The following is a 16,682-nucleotide window of genomic DNA, read 5'->3' as shown; positions in this document are numbered from 1 at the left end:
ATAAACACAGGAACATAAAATCAAATAGGAGAAGGAAATTAACAAAACTTTCCAAGACCTAAAAATAGTAAAAATTTATAAATAAATCACAAATACAAGGAATCCTGGAGATGGATACCCTAGGAAAGTGATTAGGAACTACAGACGCAAGAAGTACTAAGAGCACAAGACATTGAAGAGAGAATCTTAAGTACAGAATGTATCAAAAAATATATTAACACATCAGTCAAAAAACAAAAAGGAAGCAAACAAAAATGCATAAAAATAAATCTAACCACAACTCTCAGAAAATGGGAATACAGTGAAAACAAAACAAGCCTAAGAATAACAATAATAGAAGAGGGTGCAAATTCCCAGTTCAAATGGATAAAACATCTTCAACAAAACAGAAAAATGTCTTTAGCCTAAAGTAAGTGATGGCCATACATTTAAGCCAAGCCTACAGAATATAAAATAAATCAGACCTGAAAATTAGGATTTTATTTAACAACAACAAAACAACAAAAACAAAACGCTATATGGACAGAGGAATGAAAGAATATTAAAATATGTACAGGGGATAAGGCTTAGTAACATATAAAGGCAGATCTATTATAATTACACCAACTATCTTAAGAAAGAAGCAAAGAGCCAGAAGAGTTTGGACAAATGTTGTACAGAATTTGTGTGACCACAGATGACATTCTATGCTTCTATATGCAGAAGATGATATATAACTAATTATACCTAAGTGACAATAATATAGCTACCAGGCAAATTTTTTAGCAAAGTGATTTTATATAATATTAAGTCAAACAAAATAGATACCAATTAAAATTATTTATAAAATATAGAACCAGTACCTTCACAATAGATACAAATAATAAAAATATCTTTGTATAACTCTAACCAAGCAAGTGAAAGTTTTTTATGACAAGAACTTAAAGTCACTGAAGAAAGAAATTAAAGAAATTAGAAAAATCTCAATGCTCAATTATTAGAAATGTTAACACAGTAAAAATGTTCATTAAACAAAGAGTGTTTCTGAAGGGCGCTATGGCTCCAGATACCTATATAGCAGAGGATAGCCTTATGTGACAGCAATGGGAGGAAAGGCCATTGGTCCCAGGGAGGGTTGATGCCCCAGTCAGATGATGTTGGAGCAGTGCCACAAGTGAGTGTGGGTGGGTGTGGGAGCACGCTTCCACAGACAAAAGGAAGAGAAGAGGGTAGATGAGAGATGGGGGTTTGGTGGAGGGGTAACTGAGAAGTGGGGTATTATTTGAGACATAAATTAAGGAATGACATATATATATATATATATATATATATATATATATATATATATATATATATTTTCTCTAAATACTATTCTAATATTAAAAAGTAATCTGTCAATTCAGTAAAATCATTATCAAAAATAACAACATGATCCTCACTGGCATGGAAACAGCAATTCTTATTTCATATGGAAAAACAAAAACACAAGATAGCCAAAATTAATCTGAAAAATAAAAGGACTTATGCAGGAAGCACCATCCCTGACTTCATGGTGTACTACAGTATAATAAGAGTAAAAAAAAAAAATCACTATATTGAATAGACCTGAACAGGTTGATCAATGGCATATAACTGAAGACCAAGAAATAACCCACACAAACATGGACAGTTCCTCTTTGACAAAGAAACCAACAATAGAAAATAAGAAAACATTTCTAACCAATGGTGCTTTTCTAACAGGTAATATGCATGTAGAAGTATGAAAACAAACCGATATTTATTACCTTGCACAAAGGTTAAGTTCTAAGATCAAGGACTTCAAGAGAAAATGAAATACAATGAATGTAATTGAAGAGAAAGTGAGCAATAGGCTTGAATAAATTGGCATGGAGGAACATTCCAGAATAGAAAACAAAGGATTTACTCACTATGAACAACAAGTAACAAAATGGGACTACAATAAACTGAAAAGTCAATAGGACAGAAAGGGACCCTACAGATTGGGGAAAGATCTTCACTATCTCTACCTCCAATAGTGGGCTAATATCCAAAATATTTAAAGAACTCAAGAAGTTAGACTAAAAACAAAAACAAACCAAAAAACCAAAAAAATTCCAAATAACTCAATTTTTAAAAAGCTTTATAGATAAACAGAGAGTTCTCAACAGAAAAATTTCAAATGATCATGAAACTATTTATGAAAGTTTCAAAATTATTACACATCACAAAAGTATCAATCAAAGATACCTTAAGATTACACCTTACTCTACTCAGAATGGCAAAAATCAAAAACGTAATTGACAGCACATTCTGGTGTGGATGTGTAAAAAGAAGAAACCTTCTTTATTGCAGGTACAAATGCAAACTGTTTAAAACAGTCTCTAAATTAATCTGGTGTGTCCCTAGATAATTTGGAAATTGGTTTATGTAAAGTTCTAGCTATATAGTGCCTGATTATGTAACAAAAAGATATTCCAGCATACTATAAGATCATCTACTTCACTGGATTTATAGCAGCCTAAATGCTGATAAGTGAGAGGGAAGTGCATCAGATGTACATCCACCAAAAAATGGATACAAAAAATGTGGTTCATTTACACAATGTTAGAGGTAACATATAGCTATTAAAATCAAAGACAACATCTGTTTTGCAGGCCAATCACTGGAATGAGGAAATATCCCTCAGGAGTTGACCCAGAGCCAAAAAAACTTTCATAATATTTATTCATTGGTAAATGTATATTAGGCAAGAAGTACTGTCTAAGTACAATAAAGTCTATGAGATATTTAACAATTAATGCCCATGTGAGGATGATTTAACCACAGTTTTCAGGGGGTAAGATAATATAATCATGGGTGGCAGAGAGAGGAAGGGATCTTAGTGGAAGAAGAAAAGCAAAAGAAAAGGGTTTAAGAGCATCAGGTATGCAAGTATAAGATAAAAACCCTGAAGACCAGAAGAATGAATAAAGATATAAAGCTGTGGGTGTGGAGTGCAGATGGAACCTCTAGAATGTCCTAAGGACCTGTGATCTGAGAGGATGCCAGGATTCAGTACTGAAGATCTTAGATGAGATCTTCAAAGTGGAGAGTTCTTCAAAGTGGAGGGCTTCAAGTGAAGAAATGGGATCACCCACCTATCTTCAAAAATATTGATACATAATTGTTCCTGTCTAATGTCTGTCCAGGATTGGCTATGAGGCTATAAGTTTTCAACGCTGTCAGAAATCCAGAATGACTGAATTAACTATAATTGTGGGAAGCACAAAGCATAGCTTCTAAAATTTAGCCAATTTATAGAGGCTTCTGAACAGCTGGACACTCCCTCTACTACAAAATGTTGGAGCATCTGCTCTTCTCCTTTCTGGACCAGGATCATCTGACAGACCTTAGTGCTCCAGAATTATTAAGGGCTGATTACTCTGTCTAGGCAGATATAATCAGTCAACTATTCTGCAAGTGTGTCCTTTTCTGGACAGTAATTTGTAGATGGAAAGAGGCAATTTTTTTCCAGTGGCTGTCTCACCACAACTGGAGTAACTCCAAAGATGTTTAATTTCTTATTAGAATTCAATACAGGAAGTTGTCAGGAGCAGGCACGTCTCTAATCAAAATAAACATTAACATAGAAATGCTTGTAACATCAATTCTGTGGACTTCCGATGATTTGAAAACCAACTATCCATGTAAGATAATCCTGACTGTTGTCTGTTAACTCCACTCAGCTATTTCTAAATAAAACATAGAAAACACCCTAACAATAAACTCCAAGCCATGAATTTGCTATAGTCCCTTAACTCACAGGCTGACCATCTCAAATCAGTTAAAAAAGTTAAAGAAGGACTAGGTCTAAGTCTTGTATTCCTAAATGTGTTATACTGGTACAATGTCCAGGAGTGTATCAATATTCATCTCACTTTTATATCAATATGAAACTCATACCAATAAAAAAAGAAAGAAAAAAGAAAAAAGAAAAAAATAACATAAGAAAGATCGCAATGCCTGTCCATCCTGAAATCAATCCAGTGAGTGGGAAACAAACCTGGACTCCATCACTAATAATATTTTATTTTGTAAACATGAAACTAGATGGCTGTCTTCTGAGAAATTTACCAGCATGTTACTGGGATAGATTCACTTAAGTATAGCCAGCAATTGGATTGAGTTCAGTGAGCTCTTTAGATGAAGGAGAAGAATGAATGAAAATAAGGAAATGACAAAAGTGTAATCTAACCTGGAGCTCCCAGAGAATAAGCCAACTAGCAAAGAATATTCATGGACTTTGTTGCTTTGCACATATGTACACAACCCTGCTTTGTCTAGCATTACTGGAGTCCATGCATCAAATCCAGTTGAGATATGATGTAACAAGAAAGGGAATGATGGAAAAGTGTGGTGAGGGTGGATGGGAGTGAAACAGTCTCAAAACACAGAGGACCCAGACTCCCAACAGTTCTAACATGCCCAGGAATGTAGGCGAATAAGCTGTACCTCCCTCTTGGAGTAATTTGTGACCCACTGGGACCCACAAACTTTTCAAGGCTACTTGCACAGGATCCTTTCTATCAGTGCCTGCAACTAGAGCAGCCCTAAGGCTTCAGCTCTGTACCTAACCTCCCAAAGCCCAGAGGAAGCTGGACTCCCAGGAGCTCCAACACATAGGAACTTAGGATAACACTATTGTAGGATCTCAGGAACTTAGGCACACCAAGATTTCAGGAGCCCAGAATCAATCTGACTCCCAAAAGCTATCACAATCAGGGTCACAGGATCACAGAATCACAGGATCACAGGATCATATCTTCACAGGATCACAGGATCACAGGATCACAGGATCACAGGATCACAGGATCACAGGATCACAGGATCACAGGATCACAGGATCACAGGATCACATCTTCACAGGATCACATCTTCACAGGATCACAGAGACAGCTTGATTAGGAGGAGTACTGACACAACCACAATCACAGGACAGATGGGCTCAGTCAGAGATAGTCATTGAAGGTAGCACTAGAAAGATGGTAGATGCCACAGATGGCAAAAGGCAAGTGCAAAAACATAAGCAACAGAAACCAAGGTTACTTGGGATCATCAGAGCCTAGTTTTTCTACAATAGAAAGTCCTGAATAACTGATGACACCAGAATAGCAAGATTCAGATTTAAAATCACTTCACATGATGATTATTGAAGACATAAAAAAGGACATAATAACTACCTCAAAAATACAGGAGAACACATGAAAATAAGTAGAAGCCCTTAAAGAAGAAACCAAAAGTCCCTTAGAGAATTACAAGAAAGCACAACCAAACAGGTGAAGGAATTGAACAAAATGGAACAGAACGTTAAAATCTGGAGTAGAAATAAGAAAGAAATCACAAAGGGAGACTACTCAGAAGATAGAAAATCTAGGACAGTTATCAGGAATCATGAATGCAAGCATCACCAACAGAATACAAGAGTTAGAAAAGAGAATATCAGGTGCAGAAGATACAATAAAAAAAAACATTAAAGCAACTGTGAAGAAAATACAAAATGCAAAAAAAACCTTCTAACCTAAAACATCCAGGAAATTAAGGATACAATGAAAGACCAAACCGAAAGTGAATTGAAATAGAAGAAAGCAAAGATTCCCAAATTAAAGGTCCAGTAAATATCTTCAAAAAATTATAAAAGAAAACTTCTTTAACCCAAAGAAAGAAATGCCTATGAACATAAAAGAAGCCTACAGAATGCTAAATAGACCAGATCAGAAAAGAAATTCAACCTCACCACATAATAATCAAAACACCAAATGCACACAACAAAGAAAATTTATTAAAAGCAATAAAAGAAAATGTCAAGTAACATATAAAGGCAGACCTATCAGAATTACACCAGACTTCTCACCAGAAACAAAAAAATCCAGAATATCCTGGACAGAGGTCATACAGACAAAAATAGAACACAAACACCACTCCAAGGTTCTATATCAAGCATAACACTCAATTACCATAGATGAAGAAACCAAGATATTCCATGATAAAAACCAAATTTACACAACATCTTTCCACAAATCCAGCCCTATAAAAGAAAATAGAGGGAAACCTCCAACACAAGGAGGGAACTTACATGCTGAAAAAAGCAAGAAAGTGATCTTCTTCCAACAAACCCACAAGAAGATAGCAACACAAACATAATACCACAACTAATAACAAAAATAATAGGAAGCAACAATCTCTCCTGTATAATATCTCCTAACATCAAAGTTCCCATAAAAGACAGACACTAATAAACTGGATATTTAAACACGATCCAACATTTTGCTACATACAGGAAAGAAACTTCGATGACAAAGACAGACACTATCTCAGAATGAAAGGCTATAACAATTTTCCAAGCAAATGGTCCAAAGAAACAATCTGGAATAGGCATTCTAGTATTTAATAAAATCAAGTTTCAACCAGAAGTTATCAAAAAAGATAAGAACATACACTTCGTACTCATTAAATGAAGAATCAACCAAGATGAATTCTCAATTCTGAACATGTATGCACCAAATGCAATTCATAAAAGAAACTTTACTAAAGCTTAAAGCACACATTGCACCTCACACAACAATAGTGGGAGATTTCAACATTCCACTCTCAGCAAAGGACAGATCATGGAAACAGAAACTAAACAGAGAAACAGTGAAAAAAAGAGAAGTTAAAAACCAAATCAATTTTGCAGATATTTATAGAACATTTCTTCCAAAACCAAAACAATATATTTTCTTCTGAGCACCTCATGGTGTACCTTCTCCAAAACTGGCCATATAATTGGTCACAAAACAGGCCTTAACAGATACAAGAAAATTGAAATAATGCTATGCAAACTATCAAATCACCACAGACTAAGGCTGGTCTTCAATAATGATAAAATCAATGGAAATCCCACATACACCTGGAAACTGAATAATGTTCTACTCAGTGATAATGTGAAGAAAAAATAATTTAAAGAGATGTTAGAATTTAATGAAAATGATGTCACATCATACCAATACTTGCAGTTCACAATGAAAGCAGTTCTAAGGGAAAAACTTATAGCTCTAAGTGTCTAAAAAGATAATGAAGAAAGCAAACAGTAGCAGCTTGACTGAACTCCTCAAAGCTCTAGAACAAAAAAAGTAAATGCACCCAAGAGAAGTAGACAGCAGGAAAAATCAAACTCAGAGATAAAATCAACCAAGTACAAACAAAAAGAACTATACAAAGAATCAATAAAACCAAGCGCTGTGTCTTTGAGAAACTCAACAAGAATGATAAACAATTAGTCAGACTAACCAGAGGGCACAGAGACAGTATCCAAATTAATAAAATCAGAACTGAAAAGAGAGACATAACAACAGAAACTGAGGAAATTCAAAAGATCATCAGACTCTACTACAAAACAATAGTGAACAAAACTGAAATGGACAATTTTGTAGAGACGTACCAAACACCAAAGTTAAATGAGAATCAGATAAATTATCTAAATAGTCCTAGAACTACTAAAGAAATAGCAGCAGTCATTAAAAGTTCCCCAAGAAAAGTATCAGATAGTTTTAGTGCAGAATACTATCAGACCATCCAAGAAGATCTTATACCCAGTCTTTATAAACTATTCCACAAAATAGTAACAGAAGGAACACTACCCAATTCATTTTATGAATCCACAATTACTATTACATTCACATCTAAACCACAGAAAGCCACAGGAATGAAAGAGAACTTCAGACTAACCTTCCTCCTGAATATGGGTGCAAAAATACTCAGTAAAAATCTCTCAAACTATATCCAATAAAACAACAAAATAGCCTTCAACCATGATATAGTAGGCCTTATCTCAGGCATGCAGGCATGGTTCAATAGATAGAAATCCATCAACTTAATTTACTATATAAACAAACTAAAAAAAAACCCTCTATATGATCATATCACTAGATATTGAGAAATCATTTGACAAAAACACCCCTTCATGGTCAAAGTCCTGAAAAGAACATAAATTTAAGGCCCATACCTAAACATAGTAAAGCAATCTTCAGCAAACCAGTAGCCAACATTGAACAAACAAACAAACAAAAAACAAACCAAAAAAATCCTAGGAGACAACAAACTACATCATCAAACTAGGAGAAAAACTTGAAGCAATCCCTAATATTAGGGGCTAGCAAGGCTGCCCACTCTTTCCCTATCTATTCAATATAGTACTCGAAGACTTAGCCAGAGATATTAGAAAACATAAGGTGATCAAAGCGATAGAAATTAAAAAGGAAGAAGTGAAAATATCACTATTTGCAGATTAGTAATACCAATCTTCCACCAGAAAACTCCTAACCATGATAAACAACTTCATCAATGTGGCAGGATATAAAAGTAACTCAAATAAATCAGTTGTCTTCTTTTACTTAAAGAATAAGCAGGCTGAGAAAGAAATTAGGGAAATGACAACCCCCACAATAGTCACCAACAACATAAAATAGCTTGGTGTGAATCTAACCAAGCAAGTGAAAATCTGTATGACAAGAACTTCAAGTCTATGAAGAAAGAAATCCAAGAGATATCTTAAGTTGGATAGATCTCACATGCTCATGGATTGGAAGGATTAATATAGTAAAAATGGGTATGTTGTCGAGATCAATCTATGTATGTTCTTATTTGGCTTCCCAAGATATAGTATTCTATTAATTTTTCAAGCCTGCTAGTGTTTATCCTAAACAGTATTACACTCCAAATATTACCTTCATAGACCATTATAAATGGTAAATAGAAAATGATTTAAGCCTATTATAAGAAAGAGACAATTTTTTTCATCGTCAACAGAGGCCTGAGAAGTATAGAAAAGATTATCTGACTTTGCAGCAAGAATATTGAACAGTCTTCAAAAAGTGTAGAAGTGACAGACACAGCTGATTACCTGAAAAGTCTCCAAAAGAGTTGCTAACACTGTAGCCCCAATATATAGCCTAACAGCCCATAATATAAGACACATATTTTGTGAAGCAGGGTAAATGATTGACTTCGTTATTTTGCATTGGCAGAGTTTTGCCATCCACTATCCTGCATTTCAGGATGGCATGTCTGCAGAAAAAGTTAAGACATTGTTTTTTTTCTGTAGAGTATTTAGCTTCTCAGAATCAAAGCAACTTTAAATGGAGGCTTTCCTATGATCATCATATTATTCCAAATCAAATCTCTGGTTCCAGAACCTGTTATGTCTCAATGAAGAAACAGACTGAAATTAATAGATTATGTCTTTAAATGCCATATTCTGTAAGTGTGTGATGTTTTGGAAGACATTTATCCATTCAAAAAGTATCTGAGCAAGCAAATGTCACATGTTTCCAGTTATCAGGTCCTGTGAATTCAAAAATACATATTTCAGTGGTATTCCAAATCAAATCCAACATGAACATGATTTTGATTTACTGTCTGGTAATATGTCTTAAGTAACTATCTTAAACTGTTTTATTACCATCCATTAAAAGGACAGTGATTATGCCTTTTATTTTTTTTAAATAATTGAATAGTCACAGTGGCTATCTAAGAGTAACAAAAATAAATCCTAAACATTGTATCAAAACACAAAGTTTTATACAAATAAAAATTTAATTTTTATTGAAATGCAAAATTCTGTATCAATTTAAAATATAATCTCAAATATGAATCAAAATATAAAGATTTATTAAAATATACTATGTGTATAGAATGGTTTTGTTTAAGAGCACCACCGTTTGTTGTTTAACTTCTTATATTATGATATGACACTTTTAGTATTTTCAATATCCTTCCCAGAAATAAGGAATGAAAGGGTAGAATAAAAAAAGAACAATATAAAACCCTGATATCAACCTCCCTGATTTTTTTTCTCACTAGGACAATAATTAGAATAAATTGTCCTTCAAAATAAAACATATCAATAATATATGTCCAAAAAAGTGATTGGGATTATGTTCTTCTTATGAAGGCTTTCTGATGAATTGGTGTGAAGAATTATTTTTAGGGTTCGAAAGGAAATTGGAAAAGATGTTTAAGTCAAAACAAAGCTATTTGGCATTATTTGTTGTCCAGTCTTAATGTTTTCAAAAAGGCCAGGGTTTAACTGAGGTCCTGACTGGAAGGCTAAAGAGGTGGAAGAAGCTTTGTCTTTGGAGATTAGCAATCTTTCCTGGAGCTGTTCTGGTAGCAAGTTTCTTGAAACAGACACTGTTGAGAAATATCATGCAGGAAGATGGACAGCAGGTCATTTCAGCATTCCCAAGGGAGAGTTTGCATAGGACTAAGTTCTTGTTCTTTATTTCTGTACTATATAAACCTTAGAACCAATATTGAAATTTCTAAAGAAATCAGTAATGTGTGTGCAATGTGCACAGCTCAATTAAGAATCATTTTTTTTTCTCTGGGAATTTTTGAATTTTGTTGAAGGGAGTGGCACATGTGTCTTAATTTATTCTATGAACCCAAAGTTTTACATGCCAAATTAGTGATTATTTTTCTGTAGTGTAAATCCTGCAAGACTATGAGAAATACCATGCTGTTTCAGCTTCCTCCAAAGCCAGCTTTACTAACAAAATATTTATCCCATCCTGCTCTTAAAAGAACCAGGTTTTTGTGTCTGTTCCAGATCCTGAAATTATGTATAATGAATCTGAGATGGCAAATAATCTAATGTTGAGGTGCAAACCTGTTATAGAAAGTTTTATTTTTACTTCAAGTTTTGAACCCTGCCTCATTCATTTAGTTTCCAGAAGTAAGAAATATTTATTATTATTTTCAATAGGCTTCAAAAGTCAAAAGAGCTGGTTATAAATCTACCCTCTCTGCCATTATTCTTTCCTATTATTAAGTCTTTTCTATCAATTTTCCAGTGTTATTAATATTTGTCTTTCACTGGGGATTACCTTATATGCAACTGGACAGCACAAGTCCACATTCTTTGAGTTGTAACCATGACATCTTTCTTTTCTTTCTCAGATTTTACTTCTGTTTGCTGCTTTTTCAACTAGGTAATTTTAAGCCCACATGCTTCTAATCAATCGAGTAATTGGCTACAGCCAATTTAACTTATCTGATTTTTTAATGAATTGGCAAACTTAAGATAACAACATATATATAGGTGTGAAGTCTTAGTAAAACTAGCCTTGCCATTTGTGTATAGAATTAATTTTACATTATAAATCACAGCAATGGACCAAACCTAAAATGGATACTCCCTGAATGTTTGTAAGACTGGCTCATTTTGTGGGAGATCAGGAGAACATTGACAGATGGCATATCAACCAAAAGGTGCTGAAATTTCACAGTCTTTAAATTCATCTATTAAAGATATGTTGAAAAAATATTAATTTGATTTTCCTACTTAAAGATGCTTGCATTTCATGCAAAGCTCATCATTCACCCGACAAACAAACATTGTGTGTGTGTGTGTGTGTATGTGTGTGTGTGTGTGTGTGTTTCTGTGTGTTTATAAATTATGCATGCAGTAAATATTAGAAAGCTCTTTCTTACTGGGCTGCATGTATGAAGGTGAATATTCTTCTGAGGAGGAAAGGTTGAAGAAAAAGAATGTTGAGAAGAAGTTATAATTACCAGAGTATGAATAGAAATACCATGAGTAAACACAAGGAAAACATCATGCTAAAGCAAGGCTAAAATTTCAATAGCATTAGGCCTTGGCTTGTAAATAGATAGGTGGGTTACAATAAATGAATATCTGCACAGTTGTAATGCTAACAGCCTATTTCTTTGTGTCAATTATTTCAGATCCACATTATCAACACTTAATAATACCATCTTTAAATTTATGTACAAAGGGCAACAGTGTGAACAAGCTTGAATTTGAGTATGATGAAAATTCCCAGAATATATGATGGTGACATTGATTCACAGTATTTGATTGGCGATACATGTTTTATCATCCTATCTTCTGAAATCAAGGTAAGGCTTCTACCGAATGAATTGCTAAACCAATATTTTAATATATTTTAAATTATTCTTTGTCATTTCTATAAGAAGAGTTAGGCTACATGCCGGTAATATTATGGGAGTGTCAAAGCAATGGTTATCCCGGAATAAAGGCACATAACTGAAAAAGACTGGGAACATACCTGAAACTAGCTATATAGCCATGAACCAGATATGAGATGGCCCAATCTTCTTGTTATAATAAAAAAGGGCAGTGAAGTGAATCCCAATACTGTAATGTTCTTCATTCCAACAGGAACCTAGCATGGCATTCATCACAGAAGGTATATCAAGTTATTAAGAAAATTGATAGAAACTCAAAGTAGAGATGAGAATTTCTGAGAAAGAGGGAAAGAACAAGAACAGAAGGGTGAAGTACACTGAATGAAAACTCACAGAATCACCTGAACTAAGCTCTTATTGTCCAACAGAGGCTGAACAGACGATGATGGAGAAGCACTCTTTCTCTGTCTCTCTCTTTCTCTCTATCTTTCTCTTTGTCTCTCTCTGTCTCTCTCTTTTCTTTACTCTCTCTGCCTCTGTAAATATCTCTATAACTACATTTGGCACACATTTGGATATATATATATATATATATATATATATATATATATATATATTAATAAAAATATATAGTTATGAACATATTTATATATACACATATCTACATTTATATATGGATACATGTATTTATATATGTATATATATACATATTTGCACATGAAAATATTTATATATATATACAAATTATAAGATAGATAGATAGATAGATAGATAGATAGATAGATAGATAGAAGTAAATAGTTGGAGAAGATAGACTGAGAGAGACACACAGAGAGATAGAAGCAAGCAATTTAAAAATAGAAAATATAGTAATGTGATGTTTTACATAAATGGTTTAACCTCAAGTCAGGGAGTCTTGGAAAAGTTGCCACAGCCTTTGTGTTGTAAAGACGCAATTAAGCAATACTTCATGTAGAAATATTGAGTAGTTCAGAATACAGAATAAAGTGGTTAAGAACACAGTATTTGTTACCTGCTCTTCAAAAAGCAATGGATACACTCCATTTCCTAATAATAATAATTGGTTAGTTAAGGAATCTACTGCAGAAAAATAGTATAATTTTAAAATAATATATTATACATAGCTTCAAATCGAGACAAGCTTCATAAAGTTTAAAATAATTTCACAATAATATCTTAAAAAATAAAGCAAACTACATGAATTAACATATATGAATATATATCAATATATGCAAATAATATATATTAATTAATATTTAATGAACATATAATTATATATATGCATAGCTATATAATAAATATATACATTTATGTATAATGAATATATTCATTCATGCTGTTTGTTTTATTTTTGAGATTTCATTATGACATATGTATATATATATATATATATATATATATATATATATATATATATAATTTTAAAATGCAACAAACTGAAAATAATATATAAAACTCATGGAGGGGCCTTCTGGAGACCATTCTACCTTGGTATCCATTGCATATGCAGTCAACAAACATAGACGCTGATATGGGTGTCAGGAAGTGCATACTGATAGGAGCCTGATGTAGCTGTTTCCTCAGAGGCTTGCTAGAGATGCAGATGCTTGCTGTTAATCATTGATCTGATCAAGGGTTCACAACAGAGAAGTTAGAGGACTGAAGGGGCTGAGAGGGTTGGTGGCCCCAAGAGGAGACCAACAGTGCCAACCAACCAGAGCTCCACAGGATCTAAACCACCAGCCTGGGCGCACATAGGGAGGGACCCATGACACCAGCTATATACCTAGGGGAGGATGGCCTTGTTGGGGCATGGGTCAAAGAGGAGGTCCTTGGTCTCATGAAGGCTGAACAGCAAGCAGGGAGGAATTTGAGGGTGGGGAGGTGGGAGTGGGGAGTAGGTGGGGACACACCCTCATGGAGGCAGGAGGACGGTGGATGTGATAGGGGGTTCTTGTGTGGTGGGGGAAATGGGGTAAGGGGATAAAATATGAAATGTAAATATAATATCTAATAAAAAAAAGTTTAAAAAATTAACAAATGAGGCCAGTGGTTACATTCAATTTATTCTCATTCTGTATTATTTGAAAGCATAAATAAAGTACTACGGTAGAGTAATAATAATATTTGAAAATAATACAATTACTTACATTAGAGATGATATAAATCCACAATCCAAATAACCTTAAATTACACAAGATCTGATTAATGTCTGATAATAAGGATTTCCCTATGAAGCACGATATAAAATCATCATTTTTTCAACTTCAGGCTAAATTTTTAGTAATTTATAATTTATGTATTAGTTTATTTACTTTATTTTAAAGGCATTTTGATATTTATTTAATTTAATTTTGTGTTTGTGTATGTGTATGTGTGTGCACATGTGTGTGTATGTGTATATAGTTTGCCTGTATCTGTGCAATGCAGAATGGTTGCAGGAACCTCAAATTTGCTGATAATAGAATGAAAGGGCTGTCAGTATGCTAAAGCACTCAACAATTCCACCAGCACTCAGCAATACTAATACCAAATATGCTAGAAAAATATGTTGTTGTCATTTCTAGTGCTTAAAATGTAGGCTTATCTTCAATAGAAGTGTCTTTACTCTTGCCACAATAAGACCATCATAATTTCATGGTTGGTGGCCTGGGATCAGCTATAAAAGTTTTGCATGCATCCAGGTAGGTCCCAATTGTTACTTATAAAGGTGAATGAGATTTCTATTAATGTATTTGCTCAGTAAACCACTAAATAGTCATTATTTTGGGGTAATGTTAGCTCTAGAGGTGCAACTTTATTATAAGAAGCACATCACTTAGTGCAGTATTTCAAGAATTTTACGTGTACCCTTTTTGATATCTATTTCCTGTGTGAAAATGAATACAGAATTAGCCATATTCCTATTTATTTTATCCACTATAGTTTCTATTTCTCTTGAATTGAAAATTTAAATAACCTTTTCTTTTTTTAATTGTTTTATGTTTGTATATTTTAACACAGGAAAACTATACTTGTATAGAAAAAATGGCCAAGAAGTGTATTTATTAGTATAAATTTGAGCATGTTGATCTGCTGTGGCATGGACACCACTTGAATATGTCCTTACTTAACTGTAAAATCTATTTCAAAATGGTGATTGAAAGTGTCAGTCTATACTGGCAGAGAGCCAGAATACTGGGTTCCAACAAGATGTATTAGTTTCTGTTTGAAATATAGCTTTATGCATCTACAAGCTGAGTAAAATCCTAAGCTAGTTTCCCAGGGAGGGCCTGAGGTGTATAATACCTTTTACAGAGAGAAGTGTCTGGTAATGAATGCTTACTTGGCTAAACCCTTCTCTTCTTTAGGTGTCTCATTAATTTAGAGATCTTTTTTGAGGCTACATGGCCTGTGGTAATTTCCTCTACGTCTAGATGGGCTAGGGCCTTTGACCTATATGACTGGATGACCCCAAAACTATGGAGACCTCTTGTCAGAAACCTGAAGTCTGGGAGCATGGCAAAAAATACATTCCATCTGTCAGGGTCACCAAATTCATAGGGTTTTACAGCCCATGTTCAACCTGAAACCAGGCTGCTTCTCACAGTCCTTCATATGTATATGAGTAAAGTATAAGTATTTTTATTAACTGTTTGTCTGTTGAAGAATATCTCACATCTCGGTATATTTTCTAGGTATCATCGATATATTCTTTATATAAATGGGCATTTTTTAAAATTTCAAATGAGTGAGTTCAATATTTCTTACATATTCATTAATTCATTCATTCATTCACTCACTCACATATTTGTTCATGTGCCTTAATTTTCAATAATAGAACAATTCATCCAGCACATGGCCACTTTCATCATCTGGCACGGTCACCTATGAGAATAGGGGCCCACATGTTTCACAACACCCCTTTCCTTTGGCATCACTATGTTTCTCCGCACATCATCACTGGCACACAGGTCTATTAAGTTAGGGCAGGAAGACCTATATGAAGACATAAGAGACATATTAATTTCAACAAACATGTTCAGCGGCCAAAACTAAGTTTTATTTTCTCATATGTTACAGGTGCACGGTATTATCCTTGTATGCTTCCTTGTTGTGAATTTAATCTTTGTTTGGGCTCAAGGACTAGATTATTGTACACTATTTGAGGTTTATTAGAGTTCCTCTCTTGGGAGACTTCCACAACCTTTCATATAACTCTTTCCAAAGACATTATGAAACCATGCCTTTGGCATTGGCTCTCTGGATCTATTGATACAAGAGCTCAGTGCATAATCACTAGAATCTCATTTCGACAAATGAATGCATCCTGTGAGGATTCAAGGAAGTTGAAATAAGCAGGCAATCCTTCAGTATGCATTTATGATTCCTCTGAGGTGAGGCAGATAAACATATTTCACAGAAATCACACTTTTATAGGCTATTCATATGCAAAAGGAATGATTCCGACACATAGAAAATCATTACAAATGCATAACTAATCTGTATTAATTTGAAACATGCGTACTTTTTTTTTCAAAATGTGACCACAAATGAAGTTACATACATGTATATTTAGATTGAGATGAATATATATATATATATATATATATATATATATATGTGTGTGTGTGTGTGTATACATATATATATGTATATATATATGTATATATATGCATACATATACATACATACACATATTTGTATATATTTGTATACATAAATATGTATGTATA

This window comes from Arvicanthis niloticus (genome assembly GCF_011762505.2).
Source record: "Arvicanthis niloticus isolate mArvNil1 chromosome Y unlocalized genomic scaffold, mArvNil1.pat.X SUPER_Y_unloc_1, whole genome shotgun sequence".
NCBI lineage: Eukaryota > Metazoa > Chordata > Mammalia > Rodentia > Muridae > Arvicanthis > Arvicanthis niloticus.
The sequence above is the reverse complement of the archived record's forward strand: the minus strand, read 5'-3'. Positions refer to the sequence as shown.